Below are 20,803 nucleotides of genomic sequence, written 5' to 3' on the forward strand. Positions count from 1 at the left end.
ATGATTTCCCTTAGAGAACGTTGGATGCCCTTCAGCATCATAGAAGTCTAAGGGTTGCCATAGTACCAGGAGCAGACTTTGATGTGGAGAATGAGGTCATCCAAATGAGTGAGATCCAAGGTCACTCACACCCTGCTCTCTTCCTCTCTAATAGTACACAAAGTCCCAGGAACAAAAATTTGCTGAGAAAAAGTGAGATTAGCCAAAGGCAGTCTGCGTCACCATCAACGAGATGATGAGCTCTGAGAGGGAAGAGGAATGACTCTAATCATTTTAATGCTTCACACTTTACTAACGGCTTCTGTAAGCAGTATTGAAGGGTGTCTGCTATCCATGTAAAATGTGCATATCCACATGGGCATGGGGCCTCTAGCCATGTAGACAGGTGACCCTAGAGAGGACCTTGATAGATAGATCTGGGAACTTTCCCCCCACTCTCCAAAGGAGATCATGAAGAGTTCAGGATCATGAGGCTGGTCATTCTCTTCTCATTAGGGAGGGCGTGCTAGACTAATATTAGAGCTGGCTGAACTCTAATATTTCAGTTCGATGAGCATAATTTTGTAAATCCCCAAACAACAAAGCTTATGGTCTCCATTCCTTACATAGGGTAACTCGAGACGGCTTGACTCCTTTCCAGCATTTAACTTCCTAGATCTTATTGGCTTCTTCTCCCTGTTTAAGCTTGTAAGCTTCTTAATGTAAGGAATTATATATATATATATATATATTTTTTTTTTTGCTTTCATATTCCCAATGCCTATTATATACTTAATAGTAAACACTTAATAAATGATTTTCCATTTCATTCCACTCTACATATTAGATATATAATATATGTGGGTGGGATTGATTAATTGAACTTCACTAAAGCCCCATAAAGTAGACAGCATAGCTGTTGTCATCTTCATTTAGCAAAAGAGGAAACCAAGACTTGGAGAATATAATTGAATTAACTAAGCTCACTCACCTAGTATCTGATCAAGCCAGCACCAGGATCCAGATCTTCATGCTTCAAGTCCAATGCCCTTTTTTATACACTAGATGCAAAATTTTACCCATCTCTCCTTGTACCCTTGGGCTTTTGGGCTGCCACTATGGGTAATTAATCCTCACCTACGGTCATTGGTTTATTCACTGAGGTGGCTGAGTTGATATGTAAAGTAATGAACAAATAAATGAAAAAAGCATTTATTAAGTGCTTACTATGAGCCAGATACTATGGTAAGCACTGATGATGCACATACACAAATTATACCATTCCTGACTTCCCTGAGCTTATAAACATAACATAACATAATAATAATAATAATAATATAACATACTGGGGAAGACAAGAGAAATGGTGACCCCCAAGGAAGGGAACTTTGATTTATGGAGTCATTGTAATGAGTACAGTCACAGGGAAGTTCATTAACATGCCCTCTCTAGAAACAATGATGGTATTGTTTTGGTTACAGTTCCCAAAGCAAAAGGAAGAAAGTAGGGTGGTAAGGTGGTGGTGGTGGTGGTGGTTGTCTTTTTTATATGAAGAGCACCAAATTGAATGATGTCTTCTGAAATGCATAAATTAGATTTAAGTCAGTCAGAGTAGCACAAAGTCAGGGACTTCCATCTCTTTCTTCTAGAGTCATCAAAATCCAGTGGGAAGATAAGAGTTGAGATGACTAATAGATAATGATGATGGGAGATATGTAGGAAACATGCTTGGATGACAAGGGTCAGCCTTGATGTGATGAGCTATCTTCATCATGTGTGATCAACTTGGAAGTTCCAATGGGTAGGAAGATGCTTTCAATGAATGCTATCACAGAAAGATTTGGTTATCAGCTAATGTGAGTAGGCACTAATACAGGATTGCTCAACTGAATTGTTGGGATATTTTCTGGACAATGTCATGGAAAGCGAGCCTGTACGGTCCAGCACAACCGATACTGTCATGGAATGTGACGAATGATTTGTAGCCACACCTTAAAACAAAGACTATAAAATTCTGTAATTTCTTTAGGGAAGCCATATTACCAAACCATACTGCCCTATACCGTTACCATGGCGTAGTAGAATGAGGTAGCATGGTACTATGGGAAGATCAGGGATCCTGACAGCTGACATCAGTTTCAATTCTACTCTGATACTAACTTTGTGAATGAACAAGCCACGTGCCTTTTCTGGGATTTCTTTTCCTTTGTGGAAAGACTAGGTTGGATGAGATGACCTGTGAGGTGCCTTCCAGCTATAAGTCTATAGTCTTGAGGTTGAGATTTCAAATCTGTTTTTTCACTTCCTACCAATGTTACCTTAGACAAGGTACTTTAATGCTGTGAAATGAGTGGTATATATCCAATGGACATGGGACTTCTAACTCTATAGATAGATGGCCCTGGAGGACACATTGATAGATAACTTTAAACATCTATTCTACTACTACCTCAGGGATCCTATGATTTAGAACCATAAGATCAGAGTTCAAATCTCAGTTGGTGTTGTTATTTTTCAGTCGTGTATGACTCTCTATGACATTATTTGGGGTTTTCTTGGCAGAGTTACTAGAGTCGTTTGTCATTTTCTTCTCCAGTTTATTTTGCAGTTGAGGAAACTGAGACAAATATGGTTAAATGACTGGTCCAAGGACACACAGCTAGTAAGTGTCTAAGGCCAGATTTGATCTCAGGAAGATAAAAATTCCTGACTTTAGGCCCAGCACTGTATCCATTATGCCACTTAGATATCCATGTTATCTTAGGCAAAGCCCTTATCTCTTTGATTCAAACTCCTCAAGTATAAAATGAGAGAACTGGTCTAGATAATTGCTTACATCTATTCTGGTTGTGAACTTATATGAGTGTTGCTCATAATATTTATATTAGTCCCAAATATAGTTCAACTCCAATAGAAATCAGTCCTAAAATGAGAGACCTTTGATATATTTTCTTATAAAATTCCTTCTAGTGAGGCAGGAATAGGTAGGCATAGCCAGTCTTATGGATAGCTTTAGAATGAGGAATCCCAGGTTCAAGTCCTGCCTATTGTAAACCTTAAAATTTCTTAGACTTATAAATGTTGGAAATTTCACCATTGGGAAATTTCATACTTGAAAAATTTCCTACTGATAGTCTATTGGAATGTGAACCCCTCCCCCCCTTGGCATGGGAGGGTCCTTCTCCTCCCTACTTAAGATTACTTTAGGACAGAAACCTTTTGCTGAACAATGGAAAGGGCTTTGACCTATGCTTAAGCATAGAACAAGAAGTTCTTTGAGTCATGATTGATTTTAGAATTGATACAATAGAGATACTTGGAATGATAGAACCAGGTCTTGGAACTTCCAATCTCCACCCTACTCAGGGTAATAGGATTTAGGAAGGCTGCAGCAAAGGGTCAATATTTAATTATTTGAGAATATGACCTTCAACAGACATGTGCAAAGGGGCAGACCTCTGGGTGGTCCTGGGTTAAGCTAGAGCCATCATTGGCACAGGGAAGACATGGACAGTGATTGGTAGATGTGAGAACTGAGGGGAGGGAACTTGGATGGTTTCCTTAAAGATAGCGGGGTTGGAGGACTAGAGAGGTTGGAGAGGTTTTGGTCTGAGAAGTTGTGCTCTGAGAAGCTTGCTCTGAAGGAAGCTGGAGGTGGAGGCCCCTGAGACTGTTTCTCCATTTTGGTCATGTGAGTGATAGGGACTGATCTCTTTTCTTTGCCTCAGCTATCTAAGGGCTTGGGCCTTTTGGCCCAGCCTAAACAGAGGGGGTATTTAAGCCCTATTCCCTTCTCTCCCCTTTCTCTCTCTCTCTCTCTCTCTCTCTCTCTCTCTCTCTCTCTCTCTCTCTCTCTCTCTCTCTCTCTCTAATACCTTTCTTCCTCCTGTTTGTAATTAAAAACTCCATAAAAGGTTGACTGCTGACTTGAGTTTTAATTTAGGAATTACATAGCTGAATTCCTTGGCGACCTTAAATTAATATATATCAGTCTTTTAAAGTGATTTCCTTGTCACACTCTGATGGGTAATCCTATATAGGTAATACTGTGAAAGCCACTTAAACTTTCAGAGTCCCAGGCAACTCTAAAAAAACTCTTAAATTACAGACCCAGTGTAAGTAAGTAGAAGAATTAGACTAGTAACTCCCCACACCAAAGAAAAATTATTATACAAAATTCATGTGTATGTACATATAAACATATATGTGTGTGTGTATATATATATATATATATATATATATACATATATATATATAAAGCATTTGTTGTTGTTATTCACTTATTTAGGCATGTCTGACTCTTTATGACCGCTTCTGGGTTTTTATTTTGGCAAAGACACTGGGATAATTATTTAAATATACATGATAGGGTTCCCTTATCTGTGGTTTTGCTTTTAGTGGCTTGCATTATCCTCAGTCAATCTGAAGTGCCAGAAGTTCACTGCAGCAGTAGTTTGTCCCCCACCTCCACCCTCTTTGTTTTCACTTTCATTTTTTGTGGTGTTTTTTTTTTAAACATGGTGCATGGGAGGCTACAGAGCACTGATGGACTGAAGTGGGGAATACATATATATGGGGACCAGTAGATATTCATTTATATTTAAGGTTTCAGCCATCTGTGGTAAGGTTTTTTTCACTGAACATTTTTATTTAAATTTTATTATACATTTTAATATATAAATATATTAATATAAAATGAATTATATAAATATATTTAATATAAATAAATAGCAGATCAAATTAAATTAATATAATTAGTTAATATAAAATAAAAATAATATAAAATATAAAAATTAATTAATTAATTTGGAATATTTTTCCATGGTTACAAGATTCATGTTCTTTCCCACCCCTCCTCCCACCCCCTCCCATAGCCAATGAGCAATTCCACTAGGTTTTACATGTGTCATTGATCAAAATCTATTTCCCTATTATTGATATTTGCACTGGTGATCATTTAGAGTCTACATCCCTAATCATATCACCATCGATCCATGTGATCAAGCAGTTGTTTTTCTTCTGTGTTTCTACTTTGTGGTAAGTCTTGAAATATATCTCCTATAGATAGGGGTCCCTATTGTATATAAATATAAATATATATATATATATATATATATATATATATATTTCATGAGCCAAAGAAATCTTCTAAGCTAATTTTCTCATTTTATAGCTGGGAAATGTGAGACATAAAGAGATTAAGCATCTTTTCTAAGGTAGCATAGGTAGAAAATAGCAGAGGTGAGATTTGAACTCAGGTACTGTGGTTCTAAATCTAAATCTAAACCATCGTGCTAGGATGGACCCCAGAGTTCATCTAATTCAACCTTCTCATTTCACAAATAAAAGAATTATAGCCCAGAGCTGAGTTGCCATTTCTAAGGTGAAATAGGTAGTAAGTGGTAGAGCTGATTAAGTGTGTATATATATATATATATATATACGTATTTATGTATATTTATATATGTTTATATGTAAATATATATACATCTATGTATGCACTCATATGTTACCATGAAAGTTGGAACATGAAACTAAACCATGGTAGTTGCTCTGTCTAGATACCGCTGTGCCCCATAGAACGTTGGCATTAACTGAATCCTTGGGTGTTACTAAGTCTGCCATTCCACTCCCAGATTCAAATTTAACTGATAAGTTGCCTCCACTACTTTGAATATGATAATCTTTGTGTTCAAAAGCAATGTCAGCTTCATTATCAGTTTGTTTTTCCTTATCTATAACTCTCACTGCTGGATGGAAGGTACTAGCTTCTGGATTCAAATTAGATGCATTTACAAAGGGTACCTCTGCCCTAAAGCTCTTTACAGAATTAACTGCATTAGGTGTGACTTTTGTGAATGTTTCTAGGGCCTTGTTATCTTTGTCAACAGTAACCTTTAGGGAACTGAAATTATGTGTCTCTGAATCTGTCACTAACTTTTTCTTGAGTTCTTGTGACTCTTTCTTTTTCTTGTACATAATTCAATCCCATTATCTACTCTACACTGGAAAAAAGTTTTCTAGGAATGATTTGATTTCCTTTACAGACTTTTTTTGTGTGGTTACTATATAGGTCTTATCAAATTCTCTCATCTCATTTGCAATTTGAGATGTTATTTCATTAATTTCTGCCTCATTTTCTTTCATATGGCTCTGCCTTTCTCTTGCCTTTTGCAATGGCTATCATTCAGAGAATCACTTTCTTGCACCAATTTTACACTATTTCCCAACTTTTTTCTATTGTTTTTATCTGCAGCCCCATTATTACTATCACTTCTATCTCCAATTAACATACTAGGGTCCTGGCTTCATAATTCCCTACTACCAATCTCTGAATACTTTGGCTTAGCTCGAGTTTCTGTTGCCTCCTGCATTTCCCTCAAATCAGGAGCATGCTCGGAGGACTTCAACTTGCAGTGTGAGCAGCAAGTGGATTTCTTGTACCTAGTTCCTGCATTATGTTTTTCTCTGTTATTACTATCATGTTTTTTCTTTAAGAAAGTCTCTAATCAAGTGCCCTTTATGATGGCAAAAGAAACACTCCCTAGTTTCTTTTTTGCATTGATCTTGCTTGGTAACTAGGTTTTTTTCTGGGAAACAGGTTTTGTATATGTTTTTACTGTGTTCAAGATTTTTTATTTCCTCACTTTCCTTCCGTTTTAAATCCTTTTCAGTCTCCTCTAACTTTTCCTTAAGATCTTTAACTTCCTTGCTCTGATCTGAACTATTTTCAAATAGGTAACCTGCAGCCTCTCTCAATTCTATCAGGGAAACTGAGTCATATTTTGGGAAATAGTTCTTAAAAAATGTACTCAAATTGGGTGTGTATCCCCTCAGAAACTGTCTATATACATGGCCAGCTGTCTCTTCATTATCTGTTTCTAAACCTAAAATTGCCTCTGCCATTTCTGACAGACGGTCTATGTATGTGGCAGGATGTTCCCCTTTTTCCTGCCTCACCTTTTCAAATTTGGACCATGCACCAGGTTTGGAACAGCAGTGCTTAATTGCTTGGAGCAAATCCTCCCTGCACCATTTAAGGCAAGACATGGAGATTGGATTGGTGAAATCAAAATCAATTCTTTCATCTGGAGTGGGCCAGCTTGTCAAATTGGTCTGAGATCTAGTTGTCTCCACAAACTTCCTTTTTTTCATGGGAACTGAATAATTCTGTTAAAAGGAAATCAATATCTTCTAAATCTGGATCAAAGATCCTGAATGCCCATTTAAGCTCCTTATGGGCTTTAAAAGGATTGTTCACAACTTTTGGAAAACGACGTGTAATGTATTCAAGTTCCAGTGGAGGGAATTGTCTATGGACCTTAGTGTGAATAGCACCAGTATTAGTTGTTAGCTTGGTGACTTCCTTCAATGGACATATTTTCTCAGGGGCACTAGCAGCCTGGTTCTCATTTTCATTGCTACCCTCATTTTCCTGAGGTGCATACTCAGTTTGCCCATTGTCCTTGCCCATAACTAGATCTAAACCTTTTTCCTTAATGAGTTGTTAAAATACTGCCTTAATCATCTTGTTTAAGTCATTACCAATGGCCATAACCTCCTCTGCCTTCAGGGGAACCATGAATCTGTAAACTTTCCTCACTTGGGTTATAGTCTGCAACACAGCCATGAATAGTACATATACTTGTGCCAGGACTTGCCATTGAAATAATCCATTTTGGAGAGGTATTTGTAACACAGTCATAGTCAAGTTTCCTACATAATCCACACTCTCCACAACCATTTGAGTCAGTTTTCTGTAAAGAATATGGTAAACCCAAAAGCTAGCGATGGCTGCCAAAACCACCACACCAAAAACTACCTGTTTGAACATCTTTACTGTCTTTCCTGTTTGTGGGATTGTTGGGTATAGTCAGAATTGGGGGTGCCAATTGTAATAAAATATAAACTGAGTAGAAACTATCACTGATTGAAATGGTGAAGGTAAACTGAGGGGAACCTGTTTCTTCAGCAATGACTGTTGTTCTCTGGCTGGCTGTGATTAGAGAGGGCTGCCTACAAGGACCTGTGACTGTTTATTGGTAATGGAGGGAGAACAGGGAAATGCTGAGGGATGCCACACACAGGAATGCTGGTACACTGAGGACACTGCTCTGGGATTGGCTCTGGGGTTTGCCCTGGGGTTTGCTTGCTGATCCCTACTGATTGTTGATGGATCAATCTATTTCCTAACCCCCTTCCTCCCTCACTCCCTCCCTTAACCAACCTCTCCCTTTTGCCTCCCCCACCTCCAAAATCTTCTTGAAGCCTTTGCTTCTTCCCTTCCTCCTGAGTGAACTATAAAGATATTCCAATTGCTTTTGCAGTCTGGGGGTTTATTGGGATAGCAGGATGGGAATCTGAGGTAGGAGGGATGAGGATTTTCCTAGACTACGGGGATAATTTTAGGAAGGCTTGAGGAAGTATTCCAGTCACAAACTGTGACTCATAGACAGTTATGGAGATGGAGGACAGCAGCCCTTTCAAAATCTTCTTTCTTCTTCTTCACAAATCAGCCAGGTCTCTTAGCTTAACCCCAGAAAGAAGCAAAGTTCAAAGTGTCTCCTTTTCTCCTGGCCAGCTCAACTCTCTTATAGACCACCAACTCAAAGCTTCTCCTCTGATCAACTTCCACTGCTCAGAGCCAGAGAAACAGAGACCAAGTCCCAAAAGCCAAGTTTCTCTTCTCAGTGTCAACTTCAACTGCTCAGAGTCAAAGAAAACAAACAAACAAAAAAATTTAAATCAGCCTCACAAAAGTCTTTCAGCCAGCTTCAAACCTCCAGGGAGAGAGAATGTCTCCCACTCAGAGACCAAGTCCCAAAAGCCCCTCCCCCTGTCAGCTCAACTGCCAACAACTGAGGACATTCCGTTGGAATCCTCTCTTGCATCCTGGTCCACAAGTCCTGCAAAATCTCTCTCATGTCTCTATCACGGTAAGTATATATACATCTATGTATACACTCATATGTTACCATGAAAGTTGGATTTGATAGAGGGGTAATATTTCAGGTATGGACTTTGTCGGGGCACTGACATGCTGGAATCCTATTTCAGGTTTGATTTTGGAACGAAATGAAATATTGGGTTCACTGAATAGTCACTAAAGAAGACTCAGCAGTTCTGGAAGCATTTAGTGAGGTAAAAGGAGCACGTTAGGAGGTGGGTCTTTTTGTGCCCTTTGGCAAGCAGGAAGCTACATCAATATATCCCAGAAAGCTGTTGGCTCCACTTAAGTCAATCAGGAATCTGAGAAAACTTTCTTAGCTTTTAGGTAAATATTAATCTAATCCCTGTTACAGTGACTGGAGGAGAGAAGAGGAAGAGAAAGAAAAACTAATAGATAATGATCCTGTTTTGGATGTTAAATTTCTTTTTATCACTACCACTCATGTGATCCTCATTCCTTTTATTATTGTTCTTTTATTAAGCGTGCAATTATAGACCACAACCACATTTTATTAAAAAAAACAGATTTGGGGGGCAGCTGGGTAGCTCAGTGGATTGAGAACCAGTCCTAGAGACGGGAGGTCCTAGGTTCAAATCTGACCTCAGACACTTCCCAGCTGTGTGACCCTGGGCAAGTCACTTGACCCCCATTGCCTAGCCCTTACCACTCTTCTGCCTTGGAGCCAATACACAGTATTGACTCCAAGACGGAAGGTAAGGGTTTAAAAAAAAAAACAGATTTGGTGGAAAAAATAGTGTCATATATTTAGACCAATCCAGTTCCTCTTTTATTTAGTTGATTTGATATTTCTGGGGACAAGAGCTTTGTTAGACTTCTATTAAAGAAAGGAATATCCAGATCTAAAGATGGTTAATTCTTTGTTCCAAATCAGATTTATTCCAAAGATCCAAGATCAAAATTTAGCCCCCCTAAGGGTGCATCATATATACATGAGCTGAGTCCTTGTGGGTAATTATTTTAAATAAATACAATAAAATGATTGAACTCACCTAGAAAAAAGAAAGATTGAAGAATGAGGTGAATAGCCACTGTCCTCCCAGGTCCTTGCGTTGGTCAATAAGAGTCTGACCCTTGCTGGAGCTGTCCTTTGGCTGGGGCCACTCTGAGCCAATCTTTAACTAAAATAATCACACTTTGTTCCTATACTAACCATGGTGTTTTGCCTATTAAGTGGAGGTTGGGAGGTAGGGAGGAGAAAATACACAATCTTGGATCCTAGTTATTTGCTTCAGAAGTTGCCCTTGTAGGTCTTACGAATACATGTCTTGGTTCATTTCTGAGGATCTCACTGACTCTTTGGGTTCCTGATTTGATATTTGTTTGAAATCCTTTTATTACATATATGTAGGATGTCATGACGAGGGCACTGATGTTAGAAGACCTTAGTGTAGTCTTCATATGATACTGGCAATGCCATTTGACCTTAGACAAATCATTTCTTCTCATTAAGCCTCAGCTTCATCTGTTAAATGAGGGAAAGGCTGACTTAGCAGCTTTAAAAGGCTAACAAACCTACTAGTATTTCCCAGGTTCCTACTATGTACCAGGTGCCGTGATAGGTAGTAGGGATAAAAATGATAGTACTAGTAATAATAATTGTGCTCAGTTGCTTCAGTTCAGTTTGACCCTTCGTGACTCCATTTGGGATTTTCTTGGCAAAGATTCTGGGGTGATCTACCATTCCCTTCTCCAGATCATTTTACAGATCAGATGAGGAAACTGAGGCAAACAGGGTTAAGTAACTTGCCCAGAGTCACACAACTCGTAAATGTCTGAGACACTTTCTCCATCTCTTGTTTACTCGTAAATTCCCCTCCTATCCATAAATCTGATAGGTAATATATTTCCTATTCTTCTAATTTGCTTATGAGATCTTTTATGCCTAGGCCATGTATGCATTTTGATCTTGTTTTAGTGACTGGTATAAGATAGTGGTCTATATCTAGTGTCTGGCAAACTACTTTCCAATTATCCCACAATTTTTACTGAAAAATGAGTTCTTATCCCCAAGAGTTGAATCTGTATTACTTTAAATTTTTGCTACGGTTTATTGTATTTCTGTCCTGTTCCACTGATCTACCTTTCTTTTTCTTAGCCAGTACCAGATAGTTATGATAATTACTGCTTTATAATACAAATCAAAATATGGTGCTACTTGGTATCCTTCCTTTATATTTTTTATTAATTCATTAATTGATTATTGATTTTTTGTTCTTCCAAATGAATTTGTTATTATTTTTTCTAGATCAACAAAATATTTTTTAATAATTTAGTTGGGATGGCACTGAATAAGTAGATTAGTGTAGGTAAGATGGTTATTTTAATTAGATTGTCTCTGCCCATGCATGAACAATTAATATCTCTCTGCTTAAATCTGACTTGATTTGTGCAAAAAGTGCTTTAAAATTATGTTTGTATAGTTCCTGGGTTTGTTTTAGCAGATATTCTCCTGGGTATTTTATTCTGTCTATGTTATTTTTAAATGAGATTTTCTTATTTCTTCTTGCAGGTTTTTGTTAATGGCATAAAAATGCTGATGATTTATGTGATTTTTTAAAAAATTCTGCTACTTTGCTAAGACGATTGAAAGCTTCAACTAACTTTTTAGTTGAATCTCTAGGATTTTTCATATATATATACACTTTTAAATTGTCTGCTAAAAGAGAGAGTTTTACTACCCCTTGGCCCATTCTGATTCCTTATTTTTTTCTTTTTTTATTGCTATTGATAGCGTTTCTACAATATTATATTAAATAATATTGGTAATTATGGACATTCTTGTTTCACTCTTGATCTTATTGGAAAGACATAGCTTATAACCATTATAAATAATACTTTATGGTTTTAGGTAGATACTTCATATTATTTTTTTAAATCTATTTATACCTATAATTTCAAGTGTTTTTTTTTAAATAGGAATGAGTGTTATAGTTTGTCAAAGGCCTTTTTTTGTATATAGTGCTATAATAATATGATTTTTAAAAATTTTTTGTTATTAATATAATCAGTAATGTTGAGAATTTTAAAAAATATTAAACCATTCTTATATTTCTGGTAGAAATCCTATTGGCCATACCACATAATCTTTGTTAAATTATTGTACTATTTTTGATATATTTATCTTTGATATATTGTTTTTTGATATGTTTGTCTTGTGGTCTGTTTGTCTTGTGGCCTGAAAATTATGCATTTAATATTTTTTGTTTTCTAGCATTTTACTATAATGTCTTTGTATGGTCAATTTTTGTGAAGGTACCATGTACTGCTGAGAAAAGATATACTCCTTTCTATTGTCAATCAATTCTCTCCAGGTATCTATCATAGCTATCTTCTTAACTTCTTTCTTATTTATTTTTTGGCTAGACTAATCTAGTTATGAGAGAGAAAAGTTTAAGTCCCTCATTACTATCATTTCATTATCTATTTCTACCTATAACTCCTTTAGCTTTTCCTTTAAAAAATTGGGTGCTCTAATATTTGGTGCATATAGGTTTGATATTGATAATGCTCCATTATCTATGGTACCTTTTAACCTAATATAGTTTCCCTGTTTATTTTTTTTGGATGCATCTGTTTTAGCTTTAACTTTGTCAGAGATCATGATTGCTACTCCCTGCTTTCTTTGTGTCAGCTGAGGATGTATCTTTCTTAAAAAATGTATTTTTGTAAATAACATTGTAGGAGTCCAGGCATGAACAAATCTTGAAAATATCATAGAGGTACAAAAAAGCTGACTCGTATGAGCAATCTGCTCATTTACCAGACTCAAGGATATATTTCTAATGATAAATTTCTATACTCTTGAGTTGAATCAGGAATCTAACCTTGTGATATTCTAATCCCTCCACATCTGCAGTCCAAAAAACTGGTCAAGCTATCTTTTCAGGCTCTTTGTATTGTCAAAGGCACTCATTTCCATGAGATAAAAGCTAGTATGCTCTAGGGCAAATGAGCTTCTAGGCTGGGCATTAGCTATACCATTGTATGAGGATCCAGCTCCTGTATTTTGTGATGATTACCTCATCATGTTAATTTTTCTGCCAGGCCACTTGTTTCATTGTCAATCTCCCTTCTCCCTTCCCTTGTAACCTCAATAACATTGGGTATACCTGACTAAGAGGAAGCTCTCACTCCACCAGAACTGTCCCCCTGTCAGGCTTATGCTATGCTGAAACATTCTGTTTCTCTGCATCTCACTTCTCTCTTTATGTTTTCTCTACCTTAAGCTTTAATTCCCTCAACCCATATTTCCTCAGTCCGCAGCTCCCCTTTTCAGGTGGCTACCCACAGATCAATATCATATAGCTGGTGGACAGCTATAAACATATTGTTAGGTTTTGGTTTTTGATCCCTTTTGCTATCCATTTCCACTTTATGGGTGAATTCCTCCCATTCATATTTAAAGTTATAATTATTAGTTATATATTTCCCTCCATTTTATTTTTCCTTGCAGTTTGTCCCTTTCTCCCTCTAAGTTTACCTTATCCCTCCTTGGAAATCCAATTTATTCTGGCCATACCTCTCCAATCCACTCCCTCCCTTATTCTCTCCCTTTTCCTTCCTAGTTCTAAATCAACTCACCTTTCTAAAAACCTTCCCCTTATCCCTTCCCTTTTCCAAAAGTCCTTTTCGTATCTCCTACCCTACCTTCCCATTTTTAAAACAATAAACTCCCTTCTAAGAATTCCTCTCTTCTTATCCCCTTGCCTTATTGTCTCTTAGTTCCTTAAGGTGACAGAGTCCTTCTCTTGGCCTATGCCCCACCATCCTCTTTCTCTGTAAGTTAAACATGCTTTTACCCTTCTAACTGTATATATTGTTTTTTAACCCAGCACTAATGAGAATAGGTTTCTAGTGTGGATATGAGAGAGATACAGAATACATTATAAGGACTTGATTTTACAAGAAAACCTTATGCATGAAGGAAATGGAACCTTGGTTGATGATGGGGGATGGGACTAGAATCTCCAACCAAGAAAAGCAGGGAGACAGTTGAAAAGAGGTTCTTGTCCCTTCTGAACTGAGAGGGGAAAGAGCAACCTCACTGAGCTTAGCCTGCTATAATCCCTCAATTGATCTGAAGAAACCCAGATAGCCATCTTTCCTCATAAATGATGGAGAGAGACTTTTTCTCTTTGGGGAAGGCAAGAGACTGTCCACCCAAAAGATTTCCCATCAGCGTCTACAAATCTGTATCTCTATATCAGGAAATTATACCTGCCTGATTCCACAATGATCCTCAAGGACCTGTGGGTTTTAAAATTAATATTCAATACCTAAATAGTATATTGTATAAAGTTTTATTAATAATAACTGAAACAAAAGAACTGTCTGACTTCAGCAGGGTCGCAGGTCCAAGAGAGGAAGAGGGAGGAGTTACAGTCACTTAAATACAATCATGCAAAATGCGGAGATGCAGGAAAAGGGAATTTTGGGAAATTCTAAGGGACTTCTGGGGGATGAAGTCCAAAGGCTCAAAATCTCCATTAATACAGACCCAAGGACCCTCAACCCCTGAAGGGAATTTAGAGTGAAAACGGAATTAGGGACTTCTTGTTTTCCCTCTTTCCTTAACCTACCAATTTTAAGTCTCTAGACAATAAATAGATCTTACAACTTACAGAAGAACTAAACATCTCATTTATTAAAATGTACTGAGCGGATCAAAGATAATAATCATCTAGAGAAGAGACTAGAAACAGAGATTGAAGGGGATTTCCTCTTACTCTTCAGCTCTGGACATAGATCCAATTTCACTTTCTCTGAGACTGCTTTGCCTGGGAGAGGAAGTGGTGTTTCTCTTTATCTGTTCCCTCCCTCTCACAGACCTGTCAAGCTCTGGTTATTGATTCTCCTCTAGTACACTAGCACTTCCAGCCCTTCACCTCTTTCTCTCTTTTTCTGACAATTCTTCCACTTGTGCTTCTTTTATATGAGATATTTGTTCCATTTTATCCTTTTCCACCCTATTTTATTGTTTTTGTTTAGCTTATTCTATTATTTTTCAATCTACCTCAAGTATTCTATCCATATTTGCTCTTTCAAATTATCCAAGTAATGATATCATTAAGGGTTATATATGACATTTTTCCATACGAGAGGTAAAGAATTTGACTTTATTGAATCCTTTATAATTGGTCTTTCATGTTTGCTGCCTTATGATTCTTATAGATCAAATTTCCTACTCAGCTCTGATCTTTTCCCCAAGAATAGTTGAAATTCCTTTAGTTCACTAAATATTAAATATTCATTTTCCCCCTTATATAATTATGCTCAGTTGTGCTGGCTGTGTTATTGTTGATTGTAGGTCTAGTTCCTTTATACTTCAAAATATTGTGTTCTATGCTGTTGTAGTGGGATTTGTTGGGGGAAAGAACAAGAAGGAAACATAAATAATCAGGTTTATTTTTAGGAAGGTTGAGGGGAAAGAGGAAAAAAGGGTAAGGAAAATTATTATAATTAATCCCCAAACTAATTGCGATTTTAAACCTAACTTATCTAAGCTAAAACAATTAGGTTTCCCCAACACAAATTTCACAAATGGAGTCTAGTCTATTGAGCCAACATCTTCAGATGAAACTGTCCAGTAGAAAAGTGGGTCTTTAGTATTTGTCCAGCTGCCAGCAGCTAGTCCAAACAGGATTCCTCTCTCTTCAGCTGGTATCACCAAAAAGGCCAGAAACCTGGTATATAGATGGAAAAACCTCCAATCTCCCAAACCTTCTCCAGGATAGAGAGAATTTTCTTCAGTTGGAACCTTGGAACCTTCACCCAGATCTTGATGCCAGGCTCCCATGTGACTCTCCATCACATGCCCCTGTCAATCGCTTGGAAGTTTACATTGCAAAATCCTTTTGCAAACTTCCTCTTCCTATTACATTCCCCCCCTTTTGCATGAAGCAAAAATCATGTTGGAAACACTCTTTTTGCATTTGTGCACAATGTAAAATACTTACCAATTACCTAAACTAAGATATCTACCCAAAATAACAAACAACCTACAGTCAACTATCTTACTCTAACTAATACTAACCTATTCTAGGGAATTTTACAAGGAAAAAGAAAAAGGAAAAGGAATTAATAATGAACAAGTACAAATGTCAAACAGAAGCAAAAGCAAAACAGAAAATAACATCAAGCAAAAGATGAACATAGTAGTAGTAGTAGTGTGTGATAATTAAAATGTTTAGGAGCAAGGGAAATACATATATCAATTATGACCGCTGAAATATGTTTTCTACTGTGTCTTGGTTTTATATAAATATAAGATGGTCGCCAAGGAATATATTCCCAATTTATGAATATGCCCAAGCCAACTGGGTTTTATAGAGAAATTTAATTTATAATACACTGATTAATCAATAGAAAAAGAGAGAAAGTAAGAAAGGAATAAGAATGAATAAATCAGTCAGTTGGTTTTATTACTCACCCAAGATCTCTCTAGGTAAGGCTTCTCATGCCAACCTCAGGCTCCACCTTCAAGAGAGCCTCCTTTCAAGAAATGTTTCCAGAGAATTTTCCTCCTTCAGAGCCAGCCTTCTCTCCTGGTCCTCCCACAGAGAAACCTCCTCAGTCCTCCTTCAGAGCCACCTCGCTCGGAGCAAAACCTCTCCAGGAGCTCTCCTTCTCTCCTCAGACCCCGCTATCTTTAAGGAAACCATCTAAGTTCCCTCCCCTCAGTTCTCACATCTACCAATCACTGTCCATGTCTTCCCTGTGCCAATGGTGGCTTTAGCTTAACCCAGGACCACCCAGAGGTCTGCCCCTTTGCACATGTCTGTTGAAGGTCATATTCTCAAATAATTAAATCTTGATCCTTGCTGCAGCCCTTCCTAAATCCTTTTACTCTGAGTAGGGTGGAGATTGTAGTTTCAAGACCTGGTTCTGTCATTCCAAGTGTCTCTATTGTATCAATTCTAAAATCAATCATGACTCAAAGAACTTCCTGTTCTATGCTTAAGCATAGGTCAAAGCCCTTTCCATTGTCTAGCAAAAGGTTTCTGTCCTAAAGTAGTCTTAGGTAGGTAGGAGAAGGACCCTCCCATGCCAAGGGTTTTCACATTCCAATAGAGTTCTTACTATCAGTAGGAAATTTTTTCCAAGTATGAAATTTCCCAATGGTGAAATTTCCAACATTCATAAGTCTAAGAAATTTTAAGGTTTACAAGTGGTAGTCTCTCGGTGACCGAGAATGACTATTGTCTTTGTGCATTATCATCTACGGTGTACCCTCATGTGGCTTTGGAGTCCAAAGGCTGAGGCGCAGAGTTTGTGGCACATGGGGCATGGGACTCCAGTTGTTACGGGAGGTGCGGTTGTGGCCTGGTGTCGGCGTTCACAAGCAGCGGCAAGACGTGGACGTCGTTCATCTTCAAAGGTGATGGCGGCACGGCTAATGTGGGTTCGCCAGCTGCTTCTGACAGAGGCAGCGAGTTCTAGTTGCTTTGGTGTAATGCCAGCCCACTTCAAGTTTGACTTTAGCTGATCCTTGAATCTTTTCTTTGGTCGGCCTTATTTCCTGAGTCCAGCTGACAGTTCACCATAGAATATCTGTTTTGGTATTCACTGTGGATCCATGTGGATGATCTGTCCAGACCATCATAGCTGGTTTTTTTTTTTAATTTTATAATATTTTATATGATCATTTCCAAGCATTATTCATTAAAGACAAAGATCATTTTCTTTTTCTTCCCCCCCCCCCTCCATAGCCGACGCCGTGATTCCACTGGGTATCACATGTGTTCTTGATTCGAACCCATTGCCAAGTTGTTGAAATTTGCATTAGAGTGCTCGTTTAGAGTCTCTCCTCTGTCATGTCCCCTCAACCGCTGTAGTCAGGCAGTTGCCTTTGCTCGGTGTTTCTACTCCCACAGTTTATCCTCTGCTTATGAATAGTGTTTTTTCTCCTAGATCCCTGCAGATTGTTCAGGGACATTACGCCACCACTAATGGAGAAGTCCATTACGTTCAATTATACCTCAGAGTATTAGTCTCTGTGTACAATGTTCTCCTGGTTCTGCTCCTCTCGTTCTGCATCACTTCCTGGAGGTCGTTCCAGACTCCATGGAATTCTTCCACTTTGTTATTCCTTTTAGCAAAATAGTATTCCATCACCAACATATACCACAATTTGTTCAACCATTCCCCAATTGATGGGCATCCCCTCGCTTTCCAGTTTTTGGCCACCACAAAGAGTGCAGCTTTGAATATTTTTGTACAAGTCTTTTTGTCCATTATCTCTTTGGGGTACAGACCCAGCAGTGCTATGGCTGGATCAAAGGGCAGACAGTCTTTTATCACCCTTTGGGCATAGTTCCAAATTGCCCTCCAGAATGGTTGGATCAGTTCACAACTCCACCAGCAATGAATTAGTGTCCCCACTTTGTCACATCCCCTCCAGCATTCATGACTTTCCTTTGCTATCATGTTAGCCAATCTGCTAGGTGTGAGGTGATACCTCAGAGTTGTTTTAATTTGCATCTCTCTGATTATAAGAGATTTAGAACACTTCTTCATGTGCTTATTAATAGTTTTGATTTCTTTATCTGAGAACTGCCTATCCATGTCCCTTGCCCATTTATCAATTGGGGAATGGCTTGATTTTTTGTACAATTGATTTAGCTCTTTGTAAATTTGAGTAATTAAACCTTTGTCAGAGGTTTCTATGAAGGTTTTTTCCCAATTTGTTGTTTCCCTTCTGATTTTAGTTACATTGGTTTTGTTTGTACAAAAGCTTTTTAATTTGATGTAGTCAAAATTATTTATTTTACATTTTGTGATTCTTTCTATGTCTTGCTTGGTTTTAAAGTCTTTCCCCTCTCAAAGGTCTGACATGTATACTATTCTGTGTTTACCCAATTTACTTATGGTTTCCTTCTTTATGTTTAACTCATTCACCCATTTTGAATTTATCTTGGTGTAGGGTGTGAGGTGTTGATCTATTTCTAATCTCTCCCACACTGTCTTCCAATTTTCCCAACAGTTTTATCGAATAGTGGATTTTTGTCCCAAAAGCTGGGATCTTTGGGTTTATCGTATACTGTCTTGCTGAGGTCCCTTGCCCCCAGTCAATTCCACTGATCTTCCTTTCTGTCTCTTAGCCAGTATCAAATTGTTTTGATGACTGCTGCTTTGTAAAATAGTTTAAGGTCTGGGACTGCAAGGCCCCCATCATTTGTGTTTTTTTTTCCATTATTTCCCTGGATATCCTTGATCTTTTGTTATTCCAAATGAACTTTGTTATGGTCTTTTCTAAATCAGTAAAGAAATTTTTTTGGGAGTTCAATGGGTATGGCACTAAATAGATAAATAAGTTTGGGTAGGATGGTCATTTTTATTATATTGGCTCGTCCTATCCATGAGCAGTTAATGTTTTTCCAATTGCTCAAGTCTAGTTTTAGTTGTCTGGAGAGTGTTTTGTAGTTGTGTTGATATAGTTCTTGTGTTTGTCTCAGGAGATAGATTCCTAGGTATTTTATTTTGTCTAAGGTGATTTTGAATGGGATTTCTCTTTCTAGTTTTTGCTGAAGAGCTGTGTTGGAGATATATAGAAATGCTGATGACTTATGTTGGTTTATTTTGTATCCTGCAACTTTGCTAAAGTTGTTGATTATTTCAATTAGCTTTTTGGTTGAATCTCTAGGATTCTTTAAGTAGACCATCATGTCATCTGCAAAGAGTGATAACTTGGTCTCCTCCTTGCCTATTTTGATGCCTTCAATTTCTTTTTCTTCTCTAATTGCTACTGCTAGTGTTACTAGTACAATGTCAAATAGTAGAGGTGATAATGGGCATCCTTGTTTCAATCCTGATCTTATTGGGAATGCATATAGTTTATCCCCATTGCAGATGATATTAGCTGATGGTATTAGATATATACTGTTTATTATTTTTAGGAACGACCCTTCTATTCCTATGCTTTCTAGTGTTTTTAATAGGAATAAGTGTTGTATTTTATCAATGGCTTTTTCTGCATCTATTGAGATAATCATGTGGTTCTTGTTGGTTTGCTTGTTGATGTGGTCAATTATGTGGATGGTTTTCCTAATATTGAACCAGCCCTGCATCCCTGGTATAAATCCTACTTGATCATTGTGGATGACCCTTCTGATCACTTGCTGGAGTCTTTTTGCGAGTATCCTATTTAAGATTTTTGCATCTATATTCATTAGGGAGATTGGTCTATAGTTTTCTTTCTCTGTTTTTGACCTGCCTGGTTTTGGAATCAGTACCATGTTTGTGTTATAAAAGGAGTTTGGTAGAACTCCCTCTTTGCTTATTATGTCAAATAGTTTGTATAGTATTGGGATTAACTGTTCTCTGAATGTTTGATAGAATTCACTGGTGAATCCATCAGGCCCTGGGGATTTCTTCTTAGGAAGTTCTTTGATGGCCTGTTGGATTTCTTTTTCTGATATGAGATTATTTAAGAAATCTATTTCTTCTTCTGTTAGTCTAGGCAATTTATATTTTTGTAAATATTCATCCATATCACCTAGGCTGGTATATTTATTGCCATATAATTGGGCAAAGTAGTTTTTAATGATTGCCTTAATTTCCTCTTCATCGGAGGTGATGTCCGTCTTTTCATCTTTGATGCTGTTAATTTGCTTTTCTTCCTTCCTTTTTTTAATTAGATTGACCAGTACTTTGTCTATTTTGTTTGTTTTTTCAAAGTACCAGCTTCTTGTCTTATTTATTAAATCAATAGTTCTATCACTTTCTATTTTATTAATTTCTCCCTTAATTTTTAGGATTTCTAGTTTGGTTTTCTGCTGGGGGTTTTTAATTTGATCGCTTTTGATTTTTTTATTTGCATTTCCAATTGATTGATCTCTGCTCTCCCTAGTTTGT

At 37.4% G+C, this 20,803-nt stretch overlaps 1 protein-coding gene across 1 annotated transcript in view; it reads right to left on the bottom strand.

The window, feature by feature from the left end:
• The window catches only part of LOC100027341 (glycine N-acyltransferase-like protein 2), a 29,842-nt gene extending 19,792 nt beyond the window's left edge, over positions 1–10,050 (bottom strand). Inside the window, exon 1 of the mRNA XM_007497523.2 lies at positions 9,940–10,050. The gene's annotated coding sequence lies outside the window, so the exon portion shown is untranslated. The remainder of the gene's footprint in view (positions 1–9,939) is intronic.
• Positions 10,051–20,803: the final 10,753 nt, after the last annotated feature.

This window comes from Monodelphis domestica, chromosome 6 (assembly GCF_027887165.1).
Source record: "Monodelphis domestica isolate mMonDom1 chromosome 6, mMonDom1.pri, whole genome shotgun sequence".
Classification (NCBI taxonomy): domain Eukaryota; kingdom Metazoa; phylum Chordata; class Mammalia; order Didelphimorphia; family Didelphidae; genus Monodelphis; species Monodelphis domestica.